Genomic DNA, 10,846 nt, shown 5'->3' with positions numbered 1-10,846 from the left:
TGATATGATGGTTGGGAGTAAGTGTTTTGTGTAGCTTGATATGATCTTTGGTTGGAGTTTTGGTATGTGGACTTGTTATGTTGGTTTTGCTGGTTCCCCCACCCAAAGTTTGGGTGGTTTTTCCAGCCTGGGTTGTAAGTGTTGGAATGTGGATCATATGGTTGCCTTTGTTGATTTCCTACATAATTGGCCTCTTCCCAATCACCTCCTTCAGTGCTTTCTTCCTCTTGATCTTGTGTGTGTATCGCAGCCACTTGCTTTGTTTCTAATTTCCTGGTGAGCTCTGCTAGTTGCTTGGCAAACACCTTGTTTTGGGCTAGGATTGTATCAACATGGTTCAGCTCCATGACTCCCTTAGTGTTGTGTCTCTCTGATGCATAGTAGTATTCATTCTCAGCCACTGTCTCAATCACTTCAATGGCTTCTTCCACAGTCTTCTTCCTGTTCAATGAACCTCCTGATGAATGGTCTACAGCCTTCCTTGATTCATAAGAAAGTCCATCATAGAAAATGTGCAATTGCACCCAGTCATGGAACATGTCTGGTGGGCATTTCCTTGTCAAATCCTTGAACCTCTCCCATGCCTCGTAGAGAGTTTCACCATCTTGTTGTCTAAAAGTCTGAACTTCAGATCGAAGCCTATTGACCTTTTGTGGGGGGTAGAAACGTGCCAGAAACTTGCTTTCCACCTCATCCCATGTTGTTAGGCTCCCCCTTGGGAATGATTCCAGCCACTTAGCTGCCTTGTCCCTAAGGGAAAATGGGAACAAAAGCAGTTTATAGGCATCTTCCTGGACTCCATTGGACTTCACAGTGTCGCAAATTCTCAGGAATTTTGTGAGATGTTGGTTTGGGTCTTCATTAGCACTCCCTCCAAATGAACATTGATTCTCCACAAGTGATATTAGCTGTGGTTTGAGCTCAAAATTGTTGGCCTGAATGGGTGGTTTCTGAATGCTGCTACCACAATTCCCAGATGTTGGGTTTATGTATGAACCAAGAACCCTCCTCTCGGGAATGGCATTGTTTCCATTAGCTCTCCCATGGTTATGAACTTCTCTTTCCATGTTGAGATCTAGAGCTTCCTCAAAATTGTCCTCAGATTCTCCTTCAGATTCTTCTTCTCCCAGTACTCTCTTCCCTCTTGCTTCCCTTCTAAGTCTATGAAGGGTCCTCTCTGGTTCGGTATATGGAGGAGTTGATGTCTCTCCTCTCCTACCTGTCATACAAGAACACAGCACAGGCAACAAACAAGTAAAATACTCTTGGTTAATGGAAGAGTATGGTTAGAGCAGTTGACGAATTAATTCAAATAGTTAGTGAGTCAGTGAGTTAGTTGCTTGAATTTAAAGGCATAAAGAAAGAAAGCATGTAACAGAGTGCAGAAATTAAAATTCAACAAATAACTTGAACTGAATTAACAAAGCAAAAAAAAAAAATGCTCAATCTAGTTAACTTCCAATTGGAGAATTGTCAATCGAAAACCAATTCCCGGCAACGGCGCCATAAACTTGATGCGCATAAACTAGTTATGCCACGATTTAGGAAATTGCACGATCGGCAAAATTCCTTCCGGCAAGTGCACCGGTTATCGTCAAGTAAAAACTCACAATAGAGTGAGGTCGAATCCCACAAGGATTGGTTGAATGAGCAATTCGGATTAGAAGTGTGTCTAGTTGAGCGGAATCAAGAATTAGATGAGAATTGCGGAATGTAAAATTGGCAGGAAACGTAAATGGCAAGAAATTGAAATGGCGGAATCTTAAATTGCATGAATTAAAGAGCAGAAGCTAAATTGCTGAAATTAAAAGGGAATGGGGGTGATTGCATGAATTGAGTTGCAGAATGTAAAGAGAAAGTGGAAATCAGAAATGGGGAATTCATTGGGTTATAGAAGATATTCAGATCTCCGAATCAAAACATGTTTATCTCTTCCTCAACCAATGCGTTCATTGAATTTTGCTTGGCAATCTTATATGATTGGATCCCAATCCCTTGGCTCACCAATTCTCTCTAAAAACAAACAAATTCCCAATCCCTTGGTTTAAATGTTCATAAGAAGAGATGATGCTCGATCACTGATTATACCACACAGTTTCATGAACCACAATTTGGTAGGATTACATGTCACAATATCCATCCAAACCCCAATCCAATTCACTGTGAGAAAGCTTCTCTAGCATGAATCCTCCATTCCTTTCCCAAGGTTCCGAAGGATTCCAATTATGGGTAGTTTCTTTCCCAAGACAACTACCCAATGGAATTAGATCGAGAAGCTTTCTAACAAAATTCAAGAGAAAAGATTGAAGAAGAAGATAAACTATTATTGATTCATTGAATTACAATAGAGCTCCCTAACCCAATGAAAGGGGGTTTAGTGAGTCATAGCTCTGAATTCAATTACAAAGGTATGAAAACCAGCCAAATGAAAGGTAAGAGTCCTCACTTAAATTCTATCCTATTTATACACTTTCTATATTGAGCTTCTGTTGTGTTTCTTGGGCTTTGAGGCCTCTCCCTGCCTTCCTTTTGCTTTGGGTTTATGATCCATAATCTTGATGAGGCTGCTGATCCACATTCTGTAACATTCATTGAGCCAACTTAGTGATAATCAAGTAATGACACATGACTCAACAAATTGAAATTCCAGACTCATCAATCCTTCAGGCCCAATCCCATAAACCATGATATTCAATTGGGTTTCATACCAGAGTAAGTTTAAGTTAATGTTTGTGCTCAAAAGCTAACTTAAACTGCAATATTTTTGGCCCAGAAACCTTTTCCAATAGTGGCGTTTAAGTTGCAGTTTAAGCTTAAACTGCAGCTTAAACGCCAGACACTTCCAGTGATGCCTTTTGTGGGAGCACGTTTAAGCTTCAGTTTAAGGTTAAACTGAAGCTTAAACGTGGAAATGGAAGAAGGCAGCCCTGGAGGTCGAACATAGTCGAACACGTTTAAGCTTCAGTTTAAGGTTAAACTTAAGCTTAAACGTGGAGATAGGAAAGGCAGCCCTGGAGGTCGAACACGTTTAAGCTCCAGTTTAAGGTTAAACTGGAGCTTAAATGTGGAAGAGGAGAAAGGTAGCCCTGGAGGTCGAACACGTTTAAGCTCCAGTTTAAGGTTAAACTGGAGCTTAAACGTGGAAGAGGAGAAAGGTAGCCCTGGAGGTGTCACACGTTTAAGCTCCAGTTTAAGGTTAAACTGGAGCTTAAACGTGGAAGAGGAGAAAGGTAGCCCTGGAGGTGTCGAACACGTTTAAGCTCCAGTTTAAGGTTAAACTGGAGCTTAAACGTGGAAGAGGAGAAAGCAACCCTGGAGGTGAAAACTTGGTCGAACACGTTTAAGCTCCAGTTTAAGGTCAAACTGGAGCTTAAACGTGGAAATGGCTCCCTGGTGCATTTCCCATTTCTGGCGTTTAACTTCCAGTTTAAGGTTAAACTGGAGGTTAAACGCCACTTTCACCCTTTCCTCAGCTTTCATGATTTTGGCGTTTAAGCTCCAGTTTAAGCTTAAACTGGAGCTTAAACTCCACATGTGATATTCAAGCTTCCTTTATTGATTTTTGTTGCTTCCTTGCCTAGCCTCTTCTTTCCTGAAATCATCCAAACAACTGCATCAAAGTCTTGCAAATTTTCATGAGAATCTTCCATTCATAGCATTCAAGTAATATAACTAAAAACTCATGGAATTTGCATCAAAATCATACTGTTTGGATGGTTCATTGCTTTGTTATTCATTTAACCATTCTTGGTTACTTTAAGCTCAAGAAAATGCATAAAACAACTAAAACTAATAGAAAAATGCTAGTGAAACTAGCCTAAGATGCCTTGGCATCAGTTTCCGCCAAGCCAGGAGGTTCTTCCAGAAAGAAAGCTTCCTGGGTTTCTTTCAGGTCAGCCCAGGGGCATAAAGTTTTTGCCAAGTACGATGAGTCTTTTAAAGATTTTAAGAATTATTTCTTCTGAATCCGTGCTGTTGAGGGGGCCCGCCCCTTTTTTCTTGATGAAAGTGATGAGCCTGCCTTTCCTCTAGAATGGCAAAAGAATGTGAGAGTGTCTCGCTATACATGGGAGATGCTTGACGAGGTTGAGCGGGCTTTTGTAATTGTTCTTGGAGATTTATGGGGGGAACCACCCCATCTTGATACAAAAAGATTTTTGAGTGATCCATCTTTGGTTCGAACTGCTTTGGGTACTGTCTGACTTGTTTCTATACTTGCTTTTTAGTTTTGCTTCTTTTTTTTGTGATTGTAACCCATTACTGTGGTCGATTCTGTATTTTCAGAGATGTCGAAAAACAACGATTCCAAGAAGGCTTACAAGAAAGCAAAGAAGGCTACAGCTGCTCAAAATATCTCGGCCAAGGTGGCGGGAGAGGGATCTTCTGAAGTTCCGATGAAGCCGCCCGTGCCGAGTTCTCCTGGGCCGAGGAAGGTGATTCCCACTCCTCGGGTTCACCTGGCCGACCCTCCACAGTCTTCTACTGCTATTTCTGGTGCTCCTCCCAAAAAACAAAAAACAATTGAGCCTTTCAACCTTGACACTCCTGATTTTGATACAGTGGAGTTTGTTGACCAACAGATCGGTCCTTATGGTGCCCTCCCCATGGATGATGTTTCGCTCCTTCGCCATTTAGATTTTATAACTTGGAGCAGCATCAAGATGCCCCATATGGGGGCTGCCCTGTATCGGACTGCTCAAAATCTTCCTCTCCATGCCACCAAAGCCTTCATGGAGGAGGCCAAACAAGAGTTTGATCGGATGAAGGGCTTGAAGGAGGAGCTTGAGGTGAAAGTAGCCAAACTGGAGAAGGATATGGAGAACGAAAAGGCTAGCTCTCTTCCCCTGGCGGCTTCTGTGAGATTGGCCGAGGACACTGCGTTGAGGCATAAAGATAGTTATGTCACATCTTATTGGGAGGTGATACATCTGAGGGAGGAGTTGGAGTCTGCCCGAGTTGACTACTCCAAGCTCCAAGGTCACCTTGTCAGCAGCGTAAACGCTGCTTTTGGTAATTTGAAGGAGCGGGTTCAAGTTCTCGCTCCTGAGGTTGATCTTACTCTCTTTAGCTTGGACAACATTGTAAGGGATGGTAAGATTGTCCCCGACGACTAAGATGATGATGATGTTGAATCTCCCTCTGCGCCTGCTGCTAAAGTGTCGACCTCTATAGTTCCTCCTGCTGGGATTGCTCATCCAGAATTAGATCCTGATTGTCAAATTTTGAATAGGGACGATGGTACGGTGGATGCAGTGCCTCTCCAAGCTCGCCCTCCTTCACCTCAGACTGATGCTGCCGAGAAGGCTCCCGATCTTAGCAGATTTTTCTTGGATGTTTGTGTAGATAGCCCGGGTTGTGGGCTTTTAAACTCTTTATTTTATAGTTTGAATATTTTGCTGACTGTTGATACTCCTTCAGGTTGCTTGTTTAGCAACTTTTTTATTTTGAAAAAACAACAAGTAGCTTTCAAGCTTTTGGGCCTGACCCTGAGGCTTTATAATATTGTATTTTATATCATGCTTGTTTGCACTTGTCTTGGCACATTTCTGGGTTTTGAGAATGCTGGAGCCTTGCTGCTCGATCTCTTTGGATTACTTTGTACTTATTGCTTGTAGCTTGGATCCTTTGAGGTTGTGGATGTATGGATCCAACTCATATTTCGGTTTTCTCACTCTTGTGTTTATTTCTAGCAATCCCTAACCGATTTCTTTACGTTGGTCCTCTTTTTAGTTATTTTTGTAGTCCTCTTTTTTGGACCATTGTCAGGTCTCTTTAAGGGACTACTGGAATGCGAAATTGTTACTCAGGTTGTGAATTATTGTTCGAAATTGATTCCCTGGCGATGGCACCAAAAACGGATGCACAGAACCATGGTCTAAACATATCTTCACAACTTCGCATAACTAACCAGCAAGTGCACTGGGTCGTCCAAGTAATAAACCTTACGTGAGTAAGGGTCGATCCCACGGAGATTGTTGGTATGAAGCAAGCTATGGTCACCTTGTAAATCTCAGTCAGGCGGATATAAAATAGTTATGGAGTTTTCGAAATTAATACTAAAATAAGGATAGAAATACTTATGTAAATCATTGGTGAGAATTTCAGATAAGCGTATGGAGATGCATTCATTCCTCTGAACCTCTGCTTTCCTGCTGTCTTCATCCAATCCGTCTTACTCCTTTCTATGGCTGGCTTTATGTAAGGATGTCATCGGTGCCAATGGCTACTTTCAATCCTCTTGGGAAAATGGTCCAAATGCCCTGTCACAGCACGGCTAATTGTCTGGAGGCATCACCCTTGTCGTTGGTTGCATCCTATTCCTCTCTGTGAAAATGGTCCGATGCGCTGTCACTGCATGGCTAATCATCTTGGAGGTTCTCGATCATACTGGAATAGAATTTACTATCCTTTTGTGTCTGTCACTGCGCCCAGCACTCGCGAGTTTGAAGTTCGTCACAATCATTCAATCCCAGAGTCCTACTCGGAATACCACAGACAAGGTTTAGACTTTCCGGACTCTTATGAATGCCGCCATCAATCTAGCTTATACCACGAAGATTCTGATTAAGAGATCCAAGAGATACTCATTCAATCTAAGGTAGAACGGAAGTGGTTGTCAGGCACGCGTTCATAGGGAATGATGATGATTGTCACGTTCATCACATTCAAGTTGAAGTGCGAATGAATATCTTAGAAGCGAAATAAGTTGAATTGAATAGAAAACAGTAGTACTTTGCATTAATCTTTGAGGAACAGCAGAGCTCCACACCTTAATCTATGGAGTGTAGAAACTCTACCGTTAAAAATACATAAGTGAAAGGTCCAGGCATGGCCGAATGGCCAGCCCCCAAACGTGATCAATATGATCCAAAGATGGTTCAAAAGATGTCTAATACAATAGTAAAAGGTCCTATTTATAATAAACTAGCGACTAGGGTTTACAGAAGTAAGTAATTGATGTATAAATCCACTTCCGGGGCCCACTTGGTGTGTGCTTGGGCTGAGCTTGAGTGTTCCACGTGTAGAGGTCCTTCTTGGAGTTGAACGCCAGCTTTTGTGCCAGTTTGGGCGTTGAACTCTACTTTGCAGCTTGTTTCTGGCGCTGGACGCCAGAATTGGGCAGAGAGCTAGCGTTGAACGCCAGTTTCCGTCGTCTAAACTTGGGCAAAGTATGGACTATTATATATTTCTGGAAAGCCCTGGATGTCTACTTTCCAACGCAATTAGAAGCGCGCCAGTTTGAGTTCTGTAGCTCCAGAAACTCTATTTTGAGTGCAGGGAGGTCAGAATCCAACAGCATCAGCAGTCCTTCTTCAACCTCTGAATCTGATTTTTGCTCAAGTCCCTCAATTTCAGCCAGAAAATACCTGAAATCACATAAAAACACACAAACTCATAGTAAAGTCCAGAAATGTGAATTTAACATAAAAACTAATGAAAACATCCCTAAAAGTAACTAGATTCTACTAAAAACATACTAAAAACAATGCCAAAAAGCGTATAAATTATCCGCTCATCACAACACCAAACTTAAATTGTTGCTTGTCCCCAAGCAACTGAAAATCAAATAGGATAAAAAGAAGAGAATATACTATAAATTCCAAACTATCAATAAAACATAGCTCCAATCAGATGAGCGGGACTTGTAGCTTTTTGCCTCTTGAATAGTTTTGGCATCTCACATTATCCATTGAAGTTCAGAATGATTGGCTTTTATAGGAACTCAGAGTTCAGATAGTCTTATTGATTCTCCTTGTTCAGTATGATGATTCTTGAACACAGCTATTTTATGAGTCTTGGCCGTGGCCTTAAGCACTTTGTTTTCCAGTATTACCACCGGATACATAAATGCCACAGACACATAATTGGGTGAACCTTTTCAGATTGTGACTCAGCTTTGCTAAAGTCCCCAATTAGAGGTGTCTAGGGTTCTTAAGCACACTCTTTTTTTTGCTTTGGACCTTGACTTTAACCGCTCAGTCTCAAGTTTTTACTTAACACCTTCACGCCACAAGCACATGGTTAGGGACAGCTTGGTTTAGCCGCTTAGACCAGGATTTTATTCCTTTAGGCCCTCCTATCCACTGATGGTCAAAGCCTTGGGATCCTTTTTATTTGCCCTTGCCTTTTGGTTTTAAGGGTTATTGGCTTTTTGCTCTTGCCTCTTGGTTTTAAGAGCTTTTGGCTTTTTCTGCTTGCTTTTTCTTTCTATATTTTTTTTTCACTTATATTTTTTTTTTCTTCTCTTTTTGTTTTTTCTGCAAGCTTTGTTCTTTGCTTCTTTTTATTGCTTCAAGAATCATTTTTATGATTTTTCAGATTATCAAATAACATGTCTCCTTGTCATCATTCTTTCAAGAGCCAACATATTTAACATTCTTAAACAACAACTTCAAAAGACATATGCACTGTTCAAGCATTCATTCAGAAAACAAAAAGCATTGTCACCACATCAATATAATTAAACTAAGTTCAAGGATAAATTCGAAACTCATGTACTTCTTGTTCTTTTGAATTAAAACATTTTTCATTTAAGAGAGGTGATGGATTCATAGGACATTCATAACTTTTAAGACAAAGTTACTAAATACTAATGATCATGTAATGAAGACATAAACATAGATAAGCACATAACATAGAAAACGAAAAAAAAAACAGAAGAAATAAGAACAAGGAATGAATCCACCTTAGTGATGGTGGCGTTTCCTTCTTGAGGAACCAATGATGTCCTTGAGCTCTTCTATGTCTCTTCCTTGTCTTTGTTGCTCCTCCCTCATTGCTTTTTGATCTTCTCTTATTTCATGAAGGATGATGGAGTGCTCTTGATGTTCCACCCTTAATTGTCCCATGTTGGAACTTAATTATCCTAGGGAGGTGTTGATTTGCTCCCAATAGTTTTGTGGAGGAAAATGCATTTGGGGCATCTCCGGGATCTCATGGTGATGAGCTTCCTGCGCCTCTTGAGCTCCATGAATGGGCTCTCTTGCTTGCTCCATCTTTTTCTTAGTGATGGGCTTCTCTTCTTCAATCTGAATGTCTCCTTCTATGAAAGCTCCAGATGAGTAACATAGATGGCAAATGAGATGAGGAAAAGCTAGCCTTGCCCCACGAGAGGGCTTTTCGGCTATTTTGTAAAGTTCAAGGGAGATGACTTCATGAACTTCTACTTCTTCTCCAATCATGATGCTATGGATCATGATGGCCCGATCCACAGTAACTTCAGATCAGATGCTAGTGGGGATGATGGAGCGTTGGATGAACTCTGTGGCTTGAGGTCCAACCTTCTTAGTTGAACCGGCTTGCCTTTGGAGTCAATCTTCCATTGAGTTCCTTCCACACATATGTCCATAAGGACTTGGTCCAACCTTTGATTAAAGTTGACCCTTCTAGTGTAGGGGCGTTCATCTCCTTGCATCTTGGGCAAGTTAAACGCCAACCTCACATTTTCCGGACTAAAATCTAAGTATTTCCCCCGAACCATTGTAATATAATTCTTCGGATTCGGGTTCTTACTTTGATCATGGTTCTTAGTGATCCATGCATTAGCATAGAACTCTTGAACCATTAGGATGCCGACTTGTTGGATGGGGTTTGTTAGAACTTCCCAACCTCTTCTTTGAATTTCATGTCGGATCTCCGGATACTCATTTCTCTTGAGTTTAAAAGGGACCTCGGGGATCACCTTCTTCTTGGCCACAACATCATAAAAGTGGTCTTGATGGGCTTTGGAGATGAATCTTTCCATCTCCCATGACTCGGAGGTGGAAGCTTTTGTCTTCCCTTTCCCTTTTCTAGAGGATTCTCCGGTCTTAGGTGCCATCAATGGTAATGGAAAAACAAAAAGCTTATGCTTTTACCACACCAAACTTAGAATATTGCTCGCCCTCGAGCAAGAAAAATAAAGAATGAGATGAAGAAGAAGAAGAAAAGATGGAGAAGAGGGGGGAGGTGTGTTTCGGCCATATAGGGTGGGTTTGGGTGGGAAATTGATTTTGAATTTTGAAGGTAGGTGGAGTTTATGAGGTAGGTTTATGGGGAAGAGTGGATGGATGTGAGTGGTGAAGAGGTGATGGAGAAGAGAGATTGAGGTGATTGGTGAAGGGTTTTGGGGAAGAGTATTTATGGGATTGTGTGAAAGAAGGGTGAGAAGAAGTGAGTGGAGGTAGGTGGGGATCCTGTGGGGTCCACAGATCCTGAGGTGTTCAAGGATTCACAACCTTGCACCAAATTGGGCATGCAAATGCCCTTGCACACAACTCTGGGCGTTCAGCGCCAGATTGGTGCTTGTTCTGGGCGTTGAACGCCCATTTGTAGCCCATTTCTGGCGTTGAACGCCAGAACCATGCTTGTTCTGGCCGTTCAGCGCCAGCACTTCTCCAGGGTGCATTTCTGGCATTCAAACGCCCAGATGCTGCCCATTTCTGGCATTCAGTGCCAGAACCATGCTCTGTTCTGGCGTTGAACGCCCAACACATGCTTCTTACTGGCATTTAAATGCCAGTAAGGTCTTCCTCCAGGGTGTGATTTTTCTTCTGCTGTTTTTGATTCCGTTTTCAATTTTTATATTTATTTTGTGACTCCACATGATCATGAACCTAATAAAACATGAAAAACAATGAAAATTAGATAAATAAATATTGAGTTGCCTCCCAACAAGCGCTTCTTTAATGTCAATAGCTTGACAGTGGGCTCTCATGGAGCCTCACAGATGTGCAGAGCTTTGTTGAAACCTCCCAACACCAAACTTAGAGTTTGGATATGGGGGTTTGACACCAAACTTAGAGTTTGGTTGTGGCTTCCAAACACCAAACTTAGAGTTTGACTGTGGGGGCTTTGTGTGACTCTG

General features: G+C 41.7%; 1 non-coding gene across 1 annotated transcript; it reads left to right on the top strand.

Moving 5' to 3' along the window:
- The first annotated feature begins 537 nt into the window (after window positions 1–537).
- LOC148570872 (small nucleolar RNA R71) lies at window positions 538–641 on the top strand. Its single transcript, XR_015908811.1, has one exon. It is a non-coding gene; the product is annotated as a small nucleolar RNA R71 (small nucleolar RNA).
- Window positions 642–10,846: the final 10,205 nt, after the last annotated feature.

The sequence above is a fragment of the Arachis ipaensis genome, chromosome B3, assembly GCF_059453495.1.
Source record: "Arachis ipaensis isolate K30076 ecotype BB chromosome B3, ASM5945349v1, whole genome shotgun sequence".
In the NCBI taxonomy this organism is placed as follows: Eukaryota; Viridiplantae; Streptophyta; class Magnoliopsida; order Fabales; family Fabaceae; genus Arachis; species Arachis ipaensis.
This window is presented reverse-complemented; position numbering and strand designations above follow the sequence as displayed.